The 18,409-nt window shown below is 45.5% G+C and overlaps 1 long non-coding RNA gene across 2 annotated transcripts; it reads left to right on the top strand.

The window, feature by feature from the left end:
- The first annotated feature begins 811 nt into the window (after positions 1–811).
- On the top strand, positions 812–17,834 carry LOC135526773 (uncharacterized). 2 transcript variants are annotated; one of them, XR_010453351.1, is made up of 6 exons: positions 812–1,251; positions 7,091–7,142; positions 7,260–7,356; positions 16,750–16,788; positions 16,935–17,108; positions 17,210–17,834. It is a non-coding gene; the product is annotated as an uncharacterized LOC135526773 (long non-coding RNA). The 2 variants fall into 2 exon arrangements; XR_010453348.1 differs by lacking the exon at positions 16,750–16,788.
- Positions 17,835–18,409: the final 575 nt, after the last annotated feature.

Here is an 18,409-nt window from a genome sequence, read left to right as displayed (position 1 = left end):
AATATTTTTATTCTGTACAGACTTCCTCTTTTCACTCTGTCTGTTAGGTTAGTATTGCGGAGTAACTACGATGTTGTTGATCCATTTTCAGTTTTCTCCTATCACACCATCCAAAGTGTAATTAATAACTTCACCATGCTCAAAGGGATATTCAATGTCTGCTTTTTAATTTATTTTATCCATCTACCTAAAGTTTCCCTTCTTTGCAAGGCATTGGAATACTTCCCTGGTCTTTATGGTTGAATCTGTGTATGAAATTCACTGCTCAACTGAGGGACCTTACCGATAATTGTATGTGTGGGGTACAGAGATGAGGTAGTCGATCAAAACTCATGTTTAACATATTATTGCACACAGAGTGAGTCCATGTGACTTGTTAATTAAGCAATATTTAGGCTTGCCATAGCAAAGCGGTTCAATACTTATTGAATCAAGACATTTTTAGCTTTTCATTTGTAATTCATTTGTAAAAATGTCTAAAAACATTATTCCAATTTTACATTATGGGGTATTGTGTGTAGCTCAGTGACAAAACATCTCAATTTAATGAATTTTAAATTCAGGCTGCAACACAACAAAATGTGGAAAATGTCAAGGGGTGTGAATACATTGCAAAGGCTCCGTAGGTGTAGGGTTTGCTGGTGGTGCAATTTGCTCCTTTCCCCTTTCCCTTTTTATTTTTTGTGTCACAAAATGTCACGTGATCGAGCCTACATTCCCCCCAGTAGGTGGCAGCATGCACAAACAAAATGTGAGAACACCATGATACCAAAGAAGAAGAAGTTGTTTTGTTTTGGCAGTGTCAAAGGTGGAACTGCGTTAGAGCTGTCAAATCCACAAGTTACTCTCGGCATTATACCTAAAGTGGACATTGACATTGGCTGCACGGAGTTGCATTAAGAAAAATCCCATGCAGCCTTTTTTACAAGTTCAACACTGGAATGTAATCTACACCGAGATTAGGATGATATACAATACCAGTCAAAGGTTTGGACACACCTACCCATTCAAAGGATTTTTTGTCTTCTTTACTATTTTCTACATTGTAGAATAATAGTGAAGACTTCCAAACTATGAAATAGCACATATGGAATCATGTAGTAATCAAAGTGTTAAACAAATCAAAATACATTTTATATTTGAGATACTTCAAAGTAGCCACCCTTTGCCTTGATGACACCTTTGCACACTCTTGGCATTCTCTCAACCAGCTTCAAGAGGTAGTCACCTGGAATGCATTTCAATTAACAGGTGTGCCTTGTTAAAAGTTCATTTGTAGAATTTCTTTCCTTCTTAATGTGTTTGAGCCAACCAGTTGTGTTGTGACAAGGTAAGGGGGTGTAAAGAAGATAGCCCTATTTGGTAGAAGTCCATATTATGGCAAGAACAGCTCAAATAAGTAAAGAGAAACGACAGTCTATCATTACTTTAAGAAATGAAGGTCAGTCAATGCGAAAAATTTCAAGAACAAGTGTAGTCGCAAAAACCATCAAGAGCTATGATGGAACTGGCTCTCATGAGGACCGCCACAGGAAAGGAAGACCCAGAGTTACCTCTGCTGCAGAGGATAAGTTCCGTAAAGTTACCAGCCTCAGAAATTGCAGCGCAAATAAATGTTTCACAGAGTTCAAGTAACAGACACATCAACATCAACTGTTCAGAGGAGACATGAGCATGGACATTTGACTGGTGGAAATCTGTCCTTTACTCTGATGAGTCCAAATTTGAGATTTTTGGTTCCAACCGCCGTGTCTTTGTGAGACGCAAAGTAGGTGAACGGATGGTCTCCGCATACGTGGTTCCCACCATGAAGCATGGAGGAGGTGTGATGGTGTAGGGGCACTTTGCTGGTGACACTGTCAGTGATTTATTTAGAATTCAAGCCACACTTAACCAGCATGGCTACCACAGCATTCTGTAGTGATACGCCATCCCATCTGGTTTGTACTTAGTGGGATTATCATTTGTTTTTCAACAGGACAATGACCCAACACACCTCCAGTGTGTGTAAGGGCTATTTGACCAAGAAGGAGAGTGATGGAGTGCTGCATCAGATTAACTGGCCACCACAATCACCCGACCTCAACCCAATTGTGTCACGACTCCCACCAAAGGTGGCTCGCTTGCCTGTTCGGGCGGCGCTCGGCGGTCGTCGTCGCCGGTCTACTAGCCGCCACTGATCTCCTTTTCATTTTCTGTTTGTTTGGTCTTATTGGTTGCACCTGTCTCTTATTTTGTTTTTTGATTCAGTCTATTTAACCCTGTTAGGCCCGCCTGTTTTTGTGCGGGCTTGCTTTCTGTTTGTCAGGTTGTGCGTGTTGTGTTCCTGTCAGTTTGTGCCCAGTGTTGGGTTGGACAATTTTGTGACTAATTTCGCCTGTTGTTTTGGGTGTTAGCTTTGGAGACCTAATAAAGTCCGGTTTCCCCAGTATCCTCTGCTCTCTGCATTTGACTCCGCACCCACCACTCCAGGCGTTGTGACAGAAGCCGGCACCATTTCATGGAGTCAGCAGGAGTAGCTGCACCTCCTTTCCCATCCATGGAGGAGTGAGTCCACCATCATAAGGACATTCTCCACCGTATCGGGTCGGCAATGGACCAAATGATGAGGAGGATGGACCGATGGGAGAGGAGTGGCCTCCCTACCTCACCCCCAGCTCCTCCTCCGCCTGTAACGGTATTCGTCGTCTGAAGAAGAGGGATCATTGGACCAAAGCGCAGCATGGTAAGTGTTCACTCTTTCTGTATTAAAACTGAACACTATAACAAAATAACAAAGGGAATAACCAAAACAGTCCTGAAAGGTGCAAAACACTAAATAGAAATTAACTACCTACAAAAAGCTACCTAAGTATGGTTCCCAATCAGAGACAACGATAGACAGCTGTCCCTGATTGAGAACCATACCCGGCCAAAACAAAGAAATATAAAAACATAGAAAAAGGAACATAGAATCCCCACCCAAATCACACCCTGACCAAACCAAAATAGAGACATAAAAAGCTCTAAGGTCAGGGCGTGAAACCGCCAGCACCACCTACCCCTCCTACAGCGTCCGGATCCGGTGCTCTGCGGCTGGCGCTCCCCAGGGAGTACGATGGAACGGCGGCTGGGTGCCAGGGGTTCTTACTACAGCTGGAGCTGTACCCGGCTACCGTTCGTCCAACTCCCTTGGGGGAGGAGAGCGTGAGCCTTCCTTGTCTCCTGACTGATGGGTCGAGCCCTGGAGTGGGCCAACGCAGTGTGGAATGGCCAAGACTCGGTGAGGGACCACTACCCCGAGTTCACTCGCCGGTTCCGGGCCGTGTTTGACCACCCACCGGAAGGCCGAGCGGCGGGTGAACGGCTGTTTCACCTGCGACAGGAGGAGCACGCAGGGCTTTGCGCTGGAGTTCTGGACCTTGGCCGCCGCTGGGGCGGGGTGGAACGACAGGGCCCTGATTGACCACTATCGCTGGGAGGACGTCCGCAGGGAGCTAGCTTGTCGGGACGCCAACCTCTCCCTCGACGAACTCATTGACATGTCCATCCAACTAGACAACCTGCTGGCTTCCCGCGGGTGTCCAGAACGGGCCCTGTTGGTTCCACCTCCCGGCCCTCCCGCTCCAATCCCCATGGAGTTAGGAGGGGCCGGATCGAGGGGTCCGGCGGAGGAGGCTCCTCCTGCACCAGGTATGGTAGGAGAGGACACACTGCCGATCGGTGCTGGAGGAGCTGGTCTGGGAGTCGGGAGGGCAGGCAGAGCACTCCTCGTTCACCACAGGTGAGTTAGCACCAGACTCACCCAGAGCTCCGTGTTGGTAATATGTTCCTACTAATTTCTTTCTCTGAGTTTTCTCCCTCTCTACAGCATAAGGCGCTAGTCGATTCAGGCGCAGCTGGGAACTTTATGGATCGTGGGCTCGCGTTAAGGCTAGGGATTCCCCTGGTGCCGCTAGACCAACCCTTCCCGTGCACTCCTTAGATAGCCGACCATTAGGGTCAGGGCTGGTCAGGGAGGCCACGGTACCACTGGACATGGTAACGCAGGGGGATCATAAGGAGCGGATTAGTCTCTTCCTGATTGATTCACCTGCGTTTCCTGTGGTGCTGGGAATTCTCTGGCTGGCTAATCACAATCCTGAGATTTCATGGAGACAGGCGGCTCTTAGAGGGTGGTCAGAGGAGTGTTCTGGGAGGTGCATAGGAGTTTCCATCGGTGCGACGACGGTGGACAGTCCAGACCAGGTTTCCACTGTGCGCATTCCCTCTGAATATGTCAATTTGGCTATCGCCTTCTGTAAGAAGAGGGTGATCCAATTACCACCTCATCGACGAGGGGATTGCGCGATAAACCTCCTGGTAAACGCTGCACTTCCCAGGAGTCACGTGTACCCATTGTCTCAGGAGGAGACAGTGGCTATGGATACATACAGTGCCTTGCGAAAGTATTCGACCCCCTTGAACTTTGCGACCTTTTGCCACATTTCAGGCTTCAAACATAAAGATATAAAACTGTATTTTTTTGTGACGAATCAACAACAAGTGGGACACAATCATGAAGTGGAACGACATTTATTGGATATTTCAAACTTTTTAACAAATCAAAAACTGAAAAATTGGGCGTGCAAAATTATTCAGCCCCTTTACTTTCAGTGCAGCAAACTCTCTCCAGAAGTTCAGTGAGGATCTCTGAATGATCCAATGTTGACCTTCCCCCGTCTCAGCGAAACACCACGATCCTGGTCGTTGTGGATTGGTTTTCTAAGTCCTGCCGTCATCCCGTTGCCCGGTCTCCCTACGGCCCTACAGACTGCGGAGGCTCTGTTTACCCATGTCGTCCGGCACTACGGGGTGCCTGAGGACATCGTTTCTGATCGGGGTCCCCAGTTCACGTCCAGAGTTTGGAGGGTGTTCATGGAACGGCTGGGGGTTTCGATCAGCTTGACCTCGGGTTTTCACCCCGAGAGTAATGGGCTGGTGGAGAGAGTGAACCAGGATGTGGGTAGGTTTCTGTGGTTGTATTGCCAGGACCGGCCTGGTGAATGGGCGAGGTACGGAGGTGCGGCGGAATTCCCTCCGCCACTCCTCCACTAACATATCACCATTCCAGTGCATGTTAGGCTACCAGCCGGTCCTGGCTCCATAGCATCAGAGCCAGACCGAAGCTCCTGTGGTGGAGGAATGGGTGCAGAGCTCGAAGGAGACCTGGAGAGCCGTCCAGGAATCACTGAAACAAGCTAGTGGACGGCAGAAGAGGAGCGCTGACCAGCACGGCAGTGAGGCCCCAATGTTCGCACCGGGGGACCGGGTCTGGCTCTCAACCCGAAACCTGCCCTTCCGCCTGCACTGCCGGAAGCTGGGGCCGCAGTGTGTGGGGCCATTTAAAGTCCTGAGGAGGATAAACAAGGTGCGTTATAGGTCACAGCTTCCTCCTTACTATCGTATTAACCCTTCGTTTCATGTGTCTCTCCTCAGGCCGGTGGTGGCTGGTCCCCTGCAGGAAGGTGACGTACACTGTACGTTCTATTCTGGACTGTAGACTCCGGGTGAGTGGACTACAGTACCTCGTGGACAGGGAGGGGTACTGTCTGGAGGAGAGGTGCTGGGTACCGGTAGGGGACATCTTTGACCCATCACTACTGAGGGACTTCCACCGCCTCCACCCGGATCGCCCTGCACCTCGCCCCCCGGGTCGCCCTCGAGGCCGGTGGTGGCGCGCTGCAGGAGGGGGGTACTGTCACAACTCTCTCGCTCCCCTGACTGTTCGGACGGTGCTCGGCGCTCGTCAGTCTACTATCCGCCACCGATCCCCTTGGTTATACCTGTCTCTTATTTTGTTTTTTGATTCAGTCTATTTAAGCCTGTTAGACCCGCCTTTTTTGTGCGGGCTTGTTTTCTGTTTGTCAGGTTGTGCGTGTTGTGTTCCTGTCTGTTTGTGCCCTGTGTTGGATTGGACAATTTTGTGACTAATTTTGCCTGTTGTTTTGGGCGTTAGCTTTGGAGACCTAATAAAGGTCCGGTTTCCCCAGTGTCCTCTGCTCTCTGCGTTTGACTCCGCACCCACCACTGCAGGCGTTGTGACAAATTGAGATTTTTCAACGCAGATACCGATTATTGGAGGACCAAAAAAAGCCGATACTGATTAATCGGCCTATTTTTATATATATATTTGAAATAATGACAATTACAACAATACTGAATGAACAATGAAAACTTTTATTTTAACTTAATATAATACATAAATAAAATCTATTTGGTTTCAAATAAATAATGAAACATGCTCAATTTGGTTTAAATAATGCAAAAACACAGTGTTGGAGAAGAAAGTAAAAGTGCAATATGTGCCATGTAAAAAAGCTAACGTTTAAGTTCCTTGCTCAGAACAGAAAGTTGGTGGTACAATATTCCCAGTTCTTTAATATTCCCAGTAAAGAAATATTAGGTTGCAGTTATTATAGGAATTATGACGTGTCGACTATTTCTCTCTATACCATTTGTATTTCATATCCCTTTGACTATTGGATATTCTAATAGGCACTTTAGTATTGCCAGGCTAATCTCTGGAGTTGATAGGCTTGAAGTCATGAGGTTTTAAACAAATCCAAATATGTTATACCTGAGATTCTTAAAAGTAGCCACCCTTTGCCTTGATGACAGCTTTGCACACTTTTGGCATTCTCCCAACCAGCTTCATGAGGAATTATTTTCCAACAGTCTTGAAGGAATTCCCACATATGCTGTGCACTTGTTGGCTGCTTTTCCTTCAGTCTGCAGCCCAACTCGTCCCAAACCATCTCAATTGGGTTGAGGTCGGGTGATTGTGGTGGCCAGGCGATCAGATGAAGCAATCCATGAAACTCCTTCTTGGTCAAATAGCCCTTGCACAGCCTGGAGGTGTGTTTTTGGGTCATTGTCCTTCCGGATGGATGCGCGCTGTGTTAAGAAGTAGTGTGGCTTGGTTGGGTTGTGTATCGGAGGACGCATGACTTTCAACCTTCGCCTCTCCCGAGTAGCTACTAACAATTGGATACCACGAAATTGAGGAGAAAAAAGGGGGTAAAAATGTTTTTAAAAAAGCTATTTAAAAAAAAATCTTTGCACACAACAGCAGCGTCCAGGCCTCCGACGAGTACGGACAGAAGCCGCAGCTGTTGACTGAGGTAAACAATGTAATTGTATATACAATTATTGCATATACTGTAATCTTTCAAATTTGTGATTGACTTAGTGTTTGTCTATTGATATTTTTGTATAACGTACTTTCCGATCCCTGATAGCCCACCTGATGTGGTGGAAGTTGTCAAACCAGATCAGAACGCCTTCGAGGACCACCTTCAGGCACGGACTGAGAAGGATGTGGAGGTTTTTGAACAGGTAAAAATGATTGTCCTTTAGTGTTTATTATTATACCTGTATTTCAGACAAGGAACAGACTGAGACCAAGGTCTCTTTTACATCAGGGCCCTGCGTATACATGTTTATACATACAGTTGAGGTACAATGTGTCACGGCTTTCGTTGTGGGAAGGAGGAGCGGACCAAAATGCAGCGTAGTTGTGATTCATTTTATTTGATAAGGAAACTATACACGATTAAACTAACAAAATAACAAACGTCCGAAAACCGGAAACAGCCCTATCTTGTGCAAAACACAGAGACAGGAACAATCACCCACAAACACACAGTGAAACCCAGGCTACCTAAATATGGTTCCCAATCAGAGACAATGACTAACACCTGCCCCTGATTGAGAACCATATCAGGCCAAACACAGAAATAGACAAACAAGACATCCAACATAGAATGCCCACTCAGATCACACCCTGACCAACCAAAACATAGAAACATACAAAGTAAACTATGGCCAGGGCGTGACACAATGATTAAGAAACTACACAAGACAAACAAAACAAAACGATCACAGATAACACAAAAAAATACGGCAGCAGATTGTTACATTTACACACAGGTTATTCCCCTAACAGCACAATAACTTGATTTACCTGAAACAGTTACAAGCAATACAAAAATAAAAATCCTCCAATAAATGTTTAAAATGGGCGGCAGGGGGACAAGAGTCTCAAGTTTAAGTTTAGTCTGCAGGCTATTCCATAAGCAAGGAGCGTAACAGGAAAAGGCAGCCAGACCCAAATCTGTGGAGATCGCATGGGCCTCAAGTATAATCCATGCTTCAGACCTGGTTTTTCATGTTGATGAGTGATGATAAATAAGAAGGTTGTTTATTCAGAAGTGCTTCATAGACAAACACGAGAGCATGTTGTTCTCGTCTCATGGACAGCGAAGTCCATCACACACATTGATATAAAACACAGTGGTGAGTTCTATAGCTAGTACTCGTAAAAAACCAAAGTGTGCAATGATAAATAGCATCCAGCGATTAAGTGTGGATGCTGTAGCATGCATGTAGATAATATCCCCATAATCTATAACAGACATAAAAGTAGCTTGCACAATTTGTATTCTATTTGTAGAGGAGAAACATGCCCTGTTTCTATGGAGGAAGTCTAGCTTGATTTTTAGCCGTTTACAAAGTTCGTCAACATGCATTTTTAAAGACAGTTTATCATCCAACCATATCCCTAAGTATTTATATGCAGAGACCTGATTAATTCGAGAGCCATCTAAGGTCGTAAATGCAAGTGTATTTTCAACCAACTTTTTAAACCTATTAAAAATAAAAATAAATGTGTTTTCTTTGCATTTAAAACAAGTTTCAGCTATATACAAGGCCCTGGTAATATCTTAATCTGTTTCCAATTGTGATAATGCTTGGTCAGCCGTTGAAGCAATATAGCAATAGAGTACGTGACAGTGTAATTTTACACTTATTTCATCACCGATATTGATATTGTGAGTGAATAGTAATGGACCGAGTATAGAACCTTGTGGGACCCCTTTACCCAAATCCAATGGCTCCGACTGGATGCCATCGACTCTAAAAGCCTGACGTCTGTTCTTTAGATAGTCATGAAACCAACGACAGGCATCCGATCCCAGTCCTATTAACGACATCTTCACAAAAGTATTGCATGGTCTACAGTGTCAAAAGCTTTAGACAAATCTATGAACAAGGCGGCACAATACTTTCTATTATCTAGGGCATTAGTAATATAATTGACAACATGTACAGCGGCCGTAGTTGTAACGGCTGTCCTCTTCATCCGAGGAGGAGTAGGAAGGATCGGACCAATATGCAGCGTGGTAAGTGTCCATGTTCATATTTATTATAACTCAGAACACTAAGACCAAAATAACAAAAATAGACCAACACGAAAGTTCTGTCTGGTACAGAGATAGAAAACAACTACCCACACCCATAGTGGGAAAACAGGATGCCTAAGTATGGTTCTCAATCAGAGACAACAATTGCCAGCTGCCTCTGATTGGGAACCATACCAGGCCAACACATAGAAATACAAAACCTAGACTACAAAACATAGAATGCCCACCCCAACTCACGCCCTGACCACACTAAAACAGAGACATAAAAAAGGAACTAAGGTCAGGACATGACAGTAGTCATACTGTGTTTAGGTCTGAAGTCAGATTGATTGCGAGAAAGAGTATTGTTAACAGTTACAAATGATTGTAGTTGCCTATTCAATTTTAGCCAAACAGGAGAGCTTGGAGATGGGCTGATAATTATCCAATTCACTGTCACGTTCTGACCATAGTTCTTTTGTGTTTTCCTTGTTTTAGTGTTGGTCAGGACGTGAGCTGGGTGGGCATTCTATGTTGTGTGTCTAGTTTGTCCGTTTCTATGTATGGCCTGATATGGTTCTCAATCAGAGGCAGGTGTTACTGCAGTTTTGCTGCTCTGCAGTTTTGCTGCTCTGACTCTGGCTCCTGTCTCCTGTTCCACATCTCACCACCCTGCTAACTGGTTCTGGATTCACCACACCACCACTCCATTGGATTCCACCCCCGGACCTGTTTACCCTGTACCAACCCAGCTCACTCCAACCTCAACCTCCACATCTAGTTTCCTACCACTCATCTGAGTTTCCCTGGATCTGCACTCCATATCTCCCTGTGTTACAATACATACCTTGGTTCATTCATCCCTGTTTCTTGGTCTGAGTCTGCTCTTGGGTTCCCCTGTGCTGCTCCGCCTAACTGTATGATCTGGCCAAGATATGAACCCAGCAGACTCGGATACTCTCCACCAAACTCTCGTTGGTCAAGGCGCCCTGCTCGAACAACATGACCAAGACCTTCTGGAGAACATCAAGGAGTTTTCCCGGAGTCTGTCTGACCTACAGGTCTGAAGCTTCGCCCTGAGCTCACAACCAGTCCCAAGTCCTTCTTCTCTGCCCCTGGAGCCTTTTGGAGTCCTTCCATGGAGCAGCGCTTTCCTGGGCCACTGGTGTGGGTGAGGCAGTCCCCCATCTGCTTCTCCTACGGTAGATTAACGGAAGAGATGAGGGAGGTCTTAATGATGGTAGACTCATGTTAACTATTTGGGACATATTTTGAGCCAACAGGGCAGGGAAGAAATTGAGATATTTGTGTTTGGTTTTAACACCTGTGTACAGGAGTGCCAGTGTACCTGTGTAATGGGGGAGGGTGTCGATATGGGGATTTCATGATAGCCAACTTGGGACAGTTCTGGGATTGGAGAAGAGGGTATCCTTGTAGCATAGGGGATCCCACAAAGGTGGATAGGTTTTCCATGATATGGGGGAAACCTGGGAGCACTGTTGAACTCTGTAAAGGTGATGAAATCCTACGATCCATCAAAACCATTAAGCTCTCTGATGCAGGCACTTACACCCTCGGACTACAAAGGACCGGGACAGACACGATGGGTGTGTTTTCTATTAAGGTGCTGCCAAAACCATAGAGGTCCCAGACGAACCAGAGCCAGACACACTCCTCTACCACCCCTGGACCGAGCCTACCACCCACCACCACTGTGTCAAATCTCATTCAGTTAATTAACGTTAGAGACTATTCAGCTATTGATCAATTAGGCAGAAAGGTGATGAAAAGGATATAAGGTCAAACGTGAAAAAGGGCAATGCTGACCACCCGGTCTGTGGAAAGAATGTTGCTAAATGACCCCTGTCCCTTTGTCAAGGCTTCCAGAGTGTGGCTGAAATGGCATGTGAGTTCCGCACCCTCACCGCAGAGAGCGGCTGGAATGAGGAGGCCCTTTAGGAAGCGTTCCGGAACACTCAGACTCACAAGAACGAGTTGGTGTCCAGAGAGGAGCCTGCTGGACTTGACAAACTAATTTCTCTCACTATCCGCATTGACAACCGTCTCCGTGAGTGTCGGAGGGAGAGGGTAGGTAGGATTGCATGTCCCATAATATCTGCTTCAGTGCCTTGCTTTCCTCCTCCGATTGCATCACATCCCCAGGCATGTTCTTCTCCTGAACCCATGTAGCTCGGCCGGACCCGTCTATCTCCAGAGGAGAGGCAGCGGCGTATCAGTACTAGGAGCTGTCTATACTGTGGCCAGGTTGGTCACATGGTCTCCACGTGTTCCCTGCGTCCAGCAAGAGGGGGCTCAGCAGTAGTGGGGAATATACTGTTGAGCGAAATCACCTGCCCATCTCCCAGACCCCTGCTTGAAGCCAACCTTGTGTGGCAGAGCCAGGCTTTTCCTCTGTCTGCTCTCATCGATTCAAGTGCCAACGAGAGCTTCCTGGACCGAGTTGTCGTTAACCAGTTAGGCCTGGACACTGTTCCACTTCATTCACCTGTGGATGCCAAGGCTTCAATGGAAAGCTCCTCTCCTGTGTCTGTGAGTGAACAGTTCCTGTTATCCTGCATCTCTCTGGAGATCACCAGGAAAATATCAGTTTCCACATAATTGATTGTCCTTACACTCCCCTGTTTCTGGATCATCCATGGTTAAAACTACACAACCCACAGATTGACTGGGCCACCGGGAGGGTAACTACTTGGAGTGCATTTGTCATTCCCATTGTCTACATTCTGTCCTTACACCTGCCTTGTCTGTATCCCAGTCCATTCCAGAACACCCGAACCTGTCTTCTGTTCCTTCAGAATATCACGGTCTAGCTCCTGTGTTCAATAAGCACCCCACCCCATCTCTGTTGCCTTATCGGCCATACAACTGTGCTATCGAGCTTCAGCCTGGAGCTCCTCTCCCCAGTAGCGGGTTGTGTATCCTCTCTCGTCAGTTCACCGCAGACAACACAGGTTCCGAGCCAGAAACAACAACACCATCCTCCTGCATTGTTGCTGCTGTTTCCTGGGAGATTGATTCCCATGTTCGCCAGGCTCAGCTGAACCAGCCTGATCCAGGAAACGGTCATAGTAAGGCTCTGTTTGTGCCAGATTAAGTTCACTCAGAAGTTCTTCAGTGGGTCTATTCTACTCTCCTCACCTGTCACCCTGGCATGAACCAGACTATCGCCTTCCTGCTTCAACAAATTTTGGTGGCCCACCATAGATGAATTCCCAAGTATTCTTCTCTGTCTGCTCGGTCTGTGCCCGGAACCAAACCTCCACCATACCTACGTCCAGTCTGCTTCGCCCTCTTCCCATACCCAGTCGCCCCTGGTCACACATAGCTCTGGACTTCATCACTGGTCTTCCCCCATCTAATGATAACTGTCATCCTCACTATTATTGACTCACCCCCCCCCCCAAAAAAAAAGCGGCTCACTTGCTTCCTTCCTCCAGGGAGACTGCGGTCCTGCTGGTATTCCATATGTTGCAGCTGCATGGCATCCCTATTAACATCTTTTCTGACAGGGGACCCCAGTTTACTTCCCAGGTATGGAGAGCCTTCTGCACAGCACTTGGTATTCATTTTAGCCTTTCATCTGGATATCACCCCCAGACCAATGGCCAGACCAAGCGGTACATCCAGGAGTTGGAGACTGCCCTACACTGTGACTTTGGCTAACCCTTCCTCCTGGAGTGCCCAGTTACACTGGGTGGAATATGCCCACAATACCCTCATCAATGCCTTGTCTGGTATGTCACCCTTTGAGTGTGCCCTGGGTTACAACCCCTCTTGTTCCCTACCCAAGAGGTCGAGGTAACGGAGCCCTCGGTACTGGACCACATGCGCCGTTGTCATCGCACCTGGAGGAGGGCCCAGGCTGCTCTTCGTGCCTCCACCAGACCCAATCTCAAGATAACTGTCGCCGTGCTTCAGCTCCAGTCTACACTCCAGGCCAAAAAGTATGGCTCTCGTCTAAGGACTTACCCTTGAAAGTGGCTTCCAGAAAACTAGCGCCCTGATTCATTGATCCATTTGAGATTGATCATGTCATTAATCTTGAAACTCCCCATCCCGGATCCGGGATCGTGACTAAAGCCTCAGGCTCATTAGCATAACGCAACGTTAACGATTTCTGAAAATCGCAAATAAAATGAAAATAATGCGTCTGCTCTCAAGTTTAGCCTTTTCTTAACAACACTGTCATCTCAGATTTTCAAAATATGCTTTTGAACCATAGAAATGGACTAATTTGTGTAAGAGTATGCTAAGCTAGCTTAGCATTTTGAGTTGCATTTAGCACGCAACATTTTCACAAAAACCAGATAACCAAATAAATAAAATCATTTACCTTTGAAGAGCTTCGGATGTTTTCAATGAGGAGACTCAGTTACACACCAAATGCGCAGTTTTTCCTGAAAGCGTCTGTGTGTAGGAGAAATCGTTCCGTTTTGTACATCGCATTTGGCTACCGAAACGAACCGAAAATTCAGTCACCTACAACATCAAACTTTTTCCGAATTAACTCCATAATATCGACCGAAACATGGCAAACGTTGTTTGGAATCAATCCTCAAGGTGTTTTTTCACATATCTCTTCATTGATATATCGTTCGTGGAAGCTTGCATTCTTCTCTAAATTCCATGGAAAAATACTTGCAGCTGACTTTTGCGCACCAATTTCGGCGCAGGACACCGGGCGGACACCTGGTAAATGTGGTCTCTTATGGTCAATCTTCCAATGATATGCCTACAAATACGTCACAATGCTGCAGACACCTTGGGGAAACACCAGAAAGGGCAGACTTACTCCTCTCGCATTCACAGCCATATAAGGAGACAAAAATCCTGCTCATTTCCTGGATGCCGTCTCATCTTGGTTTTGCCTGAAGCTCACGTTCTAGGGCACGCACAGAAAATATCTTGGTAGTTCTGGACACGTCAGAGTGTTTTCTTTCGAAAGCTATCAATTATATGCATAGTCGAGCATCTTTTTGTGACAAAATATCTTGTTTAAAACGGGAACGTTTTTCATCCAAAAATGAAATAGCGCCCCCATAGCATCAAGAGGTTAACCCCTCTGCTGTGCATCTGAAACTCCCGGACTCTCTCAAAATCTACCCACCTTCCACATGTCTTTGATGAAACCAGTCGCTCCAGTCTTGTTTCCTGTTCCACATCTCACCACCCTGTTCTGGATTCACCACACCACCACTCCATTGGATTCCTCTCTGGACCTGTTTACCCTGTTCCAACCCAGCTCACTCCAACCTTAGCCTCCTAGTTTCCTACCACTCATCCAAGCTTCCCCGGATCTGCACTCCATATCTCCCTGTGTTACAATAACTACCTTGGTTCATTCATCCCTGTTTCTTGGTGTGAGTCTGCTCTTGGGTTCCCCTGTGTCATTATCATTTGCAAATAACCCATTAACTGTGTATTTGTTAAGATAAGGTCTAATGTATTTTTTTCAGGTCTATTGGATTAGGAAGGGTCGGTATAGTTATTAGTTGAGTAAGATTTAGTTTGTTATAAATGTCTTAAATGATGCTGGCATCAGCCAGTCCAGATTGAGCTCTCCAATAAATAATTTAGTTTGCATAATTAGACATTAACTCAAACAATTTGCTTAGAACAGATACCGGAGCTGAGGGTGGGCGATAAACTCCCACTAGCGTTAATAGTGCATTATGATCAAGGACCACATTTAGAACTAAGCATTCATACATACTGTTTCGGAACAGAAGTTGAAATGGACACCGTGACTTTTAGGTTATATTTGATATATATGTCAATAGCTCCACCCACTCAGCTAACAGAACAGCTGAGTCTGGAACAGACACACACAGCCAGGATTCAGATGTAATCAATATGTCAGCATGTGATTGTGAGACCAGTATTTCAATAAAATTTTACTTTGGGATCAAGCTTCTAGCATTATAATGAATCATTCCAAGGCCACTGTTTCGAGAGCTAATATCAGATGGAGCATTCAAAGTAATATTAGATGAGCGACGCTTCCTCGTGTAGCTACTGACAGGCCTGAGTTGGATGGAGACGATTACATCTAACAATACCCCTCTGCCTGTGCGAGGAAGTGGCAACACGGTACATTGACAGTAGTGTAACAATACCATAAAGTCCATCAAAAGTTCAATCCATGTTAGCAGCACCTGTAGAGCTATTTAAAGCTGTGGGGGGAGCAATGAGTATAGTCTGATGGGTAATCGACCAATTCCGAGTATCAACCCCCATGGCTATATATTGTCAATTCTCACATGCTCTGTATGAGGGCTATAGTGAGAGCCAGGTTTGAGGAGAGAATGCTTGTACCGTACATATTCAGATGTACTCTATCCCGGAGAAATACATTTCGTCGATGTAGGAAAGCTGTAAAATTGTTCACATATTGTATGCTTATTGAACAACAATAGCCTTTAAGCCAGATGTGTAGCTGGCACATACGACTGAACTTATTATCTGTATAGCGTGGAGCCAGGACTGGACCTGAATAATGCATTGGTTACCTGATTTAGGTAGAGTTTAATATCATTTGACCCTACATGGACAGTGATAGCTGAGGTAGTCAGGTGAATAGCTATTCACTAATGAATAGCGGTAACATACAGTCAATGTCCTGAATCTGGGCACCCGGGTAACAGATGGTCTCTGCTTTCCGAATAGAAACATTTTGGATCATGGATGAGCCCACAATAAGGACAGTGGGACTGCTGCTTGGTACATTTTTAAAATTGTGTCTCTCTTGAGTTTTCTTCCTCCTAGAAAGTTGTTTGGGGCTAGTTGTTGGGCTGTTTCGTTGTAAATTCTTTAAATGGCAGGGATCCACTTGCTTCCGGGCAGAGTTGTTTGTTCCTTTGGGACCAATGGCAGAAAACTCAGACTCTTCTAATACCCGGTATCTGTTTCCCAGTTCCAAGGCATCACATTGCCTTGACGTTTTCCTGCCAAGGATTTTTTGTTTGTTTCCGTACAGTAATCCATGGCTCCTGAGGCAGAGCAGAGGGAGTGGAGCAGACCGGGCGCTTGAGTATAGCTCCCGGTAATGGCCAAGGCTCTTCTAGCGGGATCAAATTATGTCTCACAGCTGCAGGCTAATCCAAGGCCGTGGTGACAAGCCATGGGCAAGTGGCTTCGTTCACCACGTTTTTGGCGGATTCAAGCAAAGAGTCAATCAGCTGATCATCTTCTTTAATCTTATGAAGAATAGACACTTTACCCTCCAATTCAGTGATTTTCTTGGTCAATTGTTGCCAATTGACACATCCAGGAGTGACTATGGCCATTATATTCCGAGTTGTTAGCTAGAAACGCTAAATAGCTTTGGTGTGGGAGTAGGCCCAAATTGAACTAATACGCTAGCCAGCGTTACAGTGCTTCCGCGAGTCCAATACAAATTTCTTTATAGTTGGTCTGTTTGTAACTCCACTCGCTACTTGTATAGTCTGTTTGTAACTCCACAACAGGGGCTTTGTGTTTTGAGATTACAGCAAGGCTGAATAAGGCTTAACTTTGTTTCTTGTAGCTGCGTGTGTGTCAAACCCCACCACAATGTCCTGTCCTGGTAAGTCTGGCCTTCTCTTGAGTTGGGCTTAATTTCAGTGGAAAGCCAGCATCAGTATTAATTTATTTTCTGACCCTCCAAGAGATATGTAAGACATTTATTTGTAATATGAGATATAATTGCATTTATTCCTGTTATCAATCAAGGTGAGACAAGGCACTGGAGAAACAGAAGGAGAGCTACCGGAGCAGAATCAAGAAGGGTCCCAAGTGCTACGACATCTGGGCAAATTACTTGGTTTGGAAGAAGGACAAAGGGAAGGCGAGACCTGGGAAACTTCGCTGCTCTTTCGCTCGTAGCTGGCGTCAACATCTGTTAAGGTGAATATAAAACATCTCAGATAATAACTATTTGCATTTGCACACAAAATAACCTGAAGTTAGTTTTAGTTTCCCTAACATTTATATTTTTCTCTTCCTAGGGTTACTTCGATGGAAGCCAACAATCTTCCCCATTTGGAGTATTTGGATGGTCGACCACTGCAAGCCCTGACAACCTACATAGATAGACAAAGAATGTTAAGCTTTGGTTGACATTTGATAAAGCAAGAAATGGCTATGATAAGCTTACTAAAATGTACCTCTTCAATTTACCGCTCCAAATGACTTTAGGAGTTATCCCATCCACCAGAGCCAGTGAGTTCGGATCAGTCTGATTCTCTGTGCTCTAAGTCAGAGGGGGACCAGCTTGAGTTAGGCTATACCTGTCACGCCCTGGTCAAAATATATTATGTTTATTCTTCATTTATTCGGTCAGGCCAGGGTGTGACATGGGTTATTGTGGTGTGTTTTTGTCTTGGGGTTTTGTGGGATGTCTTGCGTAGTCTATGGCTGCCTGAGGGGTTCTCAATCAGAGTCAGGTGATTATCGTTGTCTCTGATTGGGAACCATATTTTAGGCAGCCATATTCTTTGAGTGTTTTCGTGGGTGATTTTTCCTGTCTCTTCACCAGATAGGACTGTTTAGGTTTTCACGTTCCGTTTGTTGTTTTTGTATTGTTCGTGTTTTTTCGTTCTTCATTAAACATGTCTCAAAAATACCACGCTGCATTTTGGTCCGCTCCTCTTTCAACAGAAGAAAGCCGTTACAATACCTTCCAAAACTGTTTCTCACAGGAAAGTGTAACCTTTTGTGTTTGCTTGTTTACGTCTCTGCCTCCTACCCGGTTCCCTTTAACTCTGCTCCTGTTCTCCAGGACCTAGAGGTTCTAGCACTGAAAAACACTTAGAACAAAGTGAGCAGAAATGCCTGGACTTTGCAGTCTTCCTCTTCAAGTTCCACTTTCTATGCAGAGCCTCCCACCCACAGCAACCACCTCCTCTACACTACCCATCAAGAGTTTTAGAACACCTACTCATTCAAGGGTTTTTCTTTATTTTGACTGTTTTCCACATTGTAGAACAAGACATCAAAACTATGAAATAACACATATGGAATCACGTAGTAACCAAAACATGTTAAACAAATCAAAATATATTTTATATTTGAGATTCTTCAAAGTTGCCACCCTTTGCCTTGATGACAGCTATGCACACTCTTGTCATTCTCTCAACCATCTTCATGGGGTAGTCACCTGGAATGCATTTCAATTGCCTTGCTAAAAGTATAATAGTTTGTTTAAT

The sequence above is a fragment of the Oncorhynchus masou genome, chromosome 5 (assembly GCF_036934945.1).
Source record: "Oncorhynchus masou masou isolate Uvic2021 chromosome 5, UVic_Omas_1.1, whole genome shotgun sequence".
In the NCBI taxonomy this organism is placed as follows: Eukaryota; Metazoa; Chordata; class Actinopteri; order Salmoniformes; family Salmonidae; genus Oncorhynchus; species Oncorhynchus masou.
Note: the sequence above shows the minus strand (reverse complement) of the source record. Positions and strands in the feature narration are given on the sequence as shown.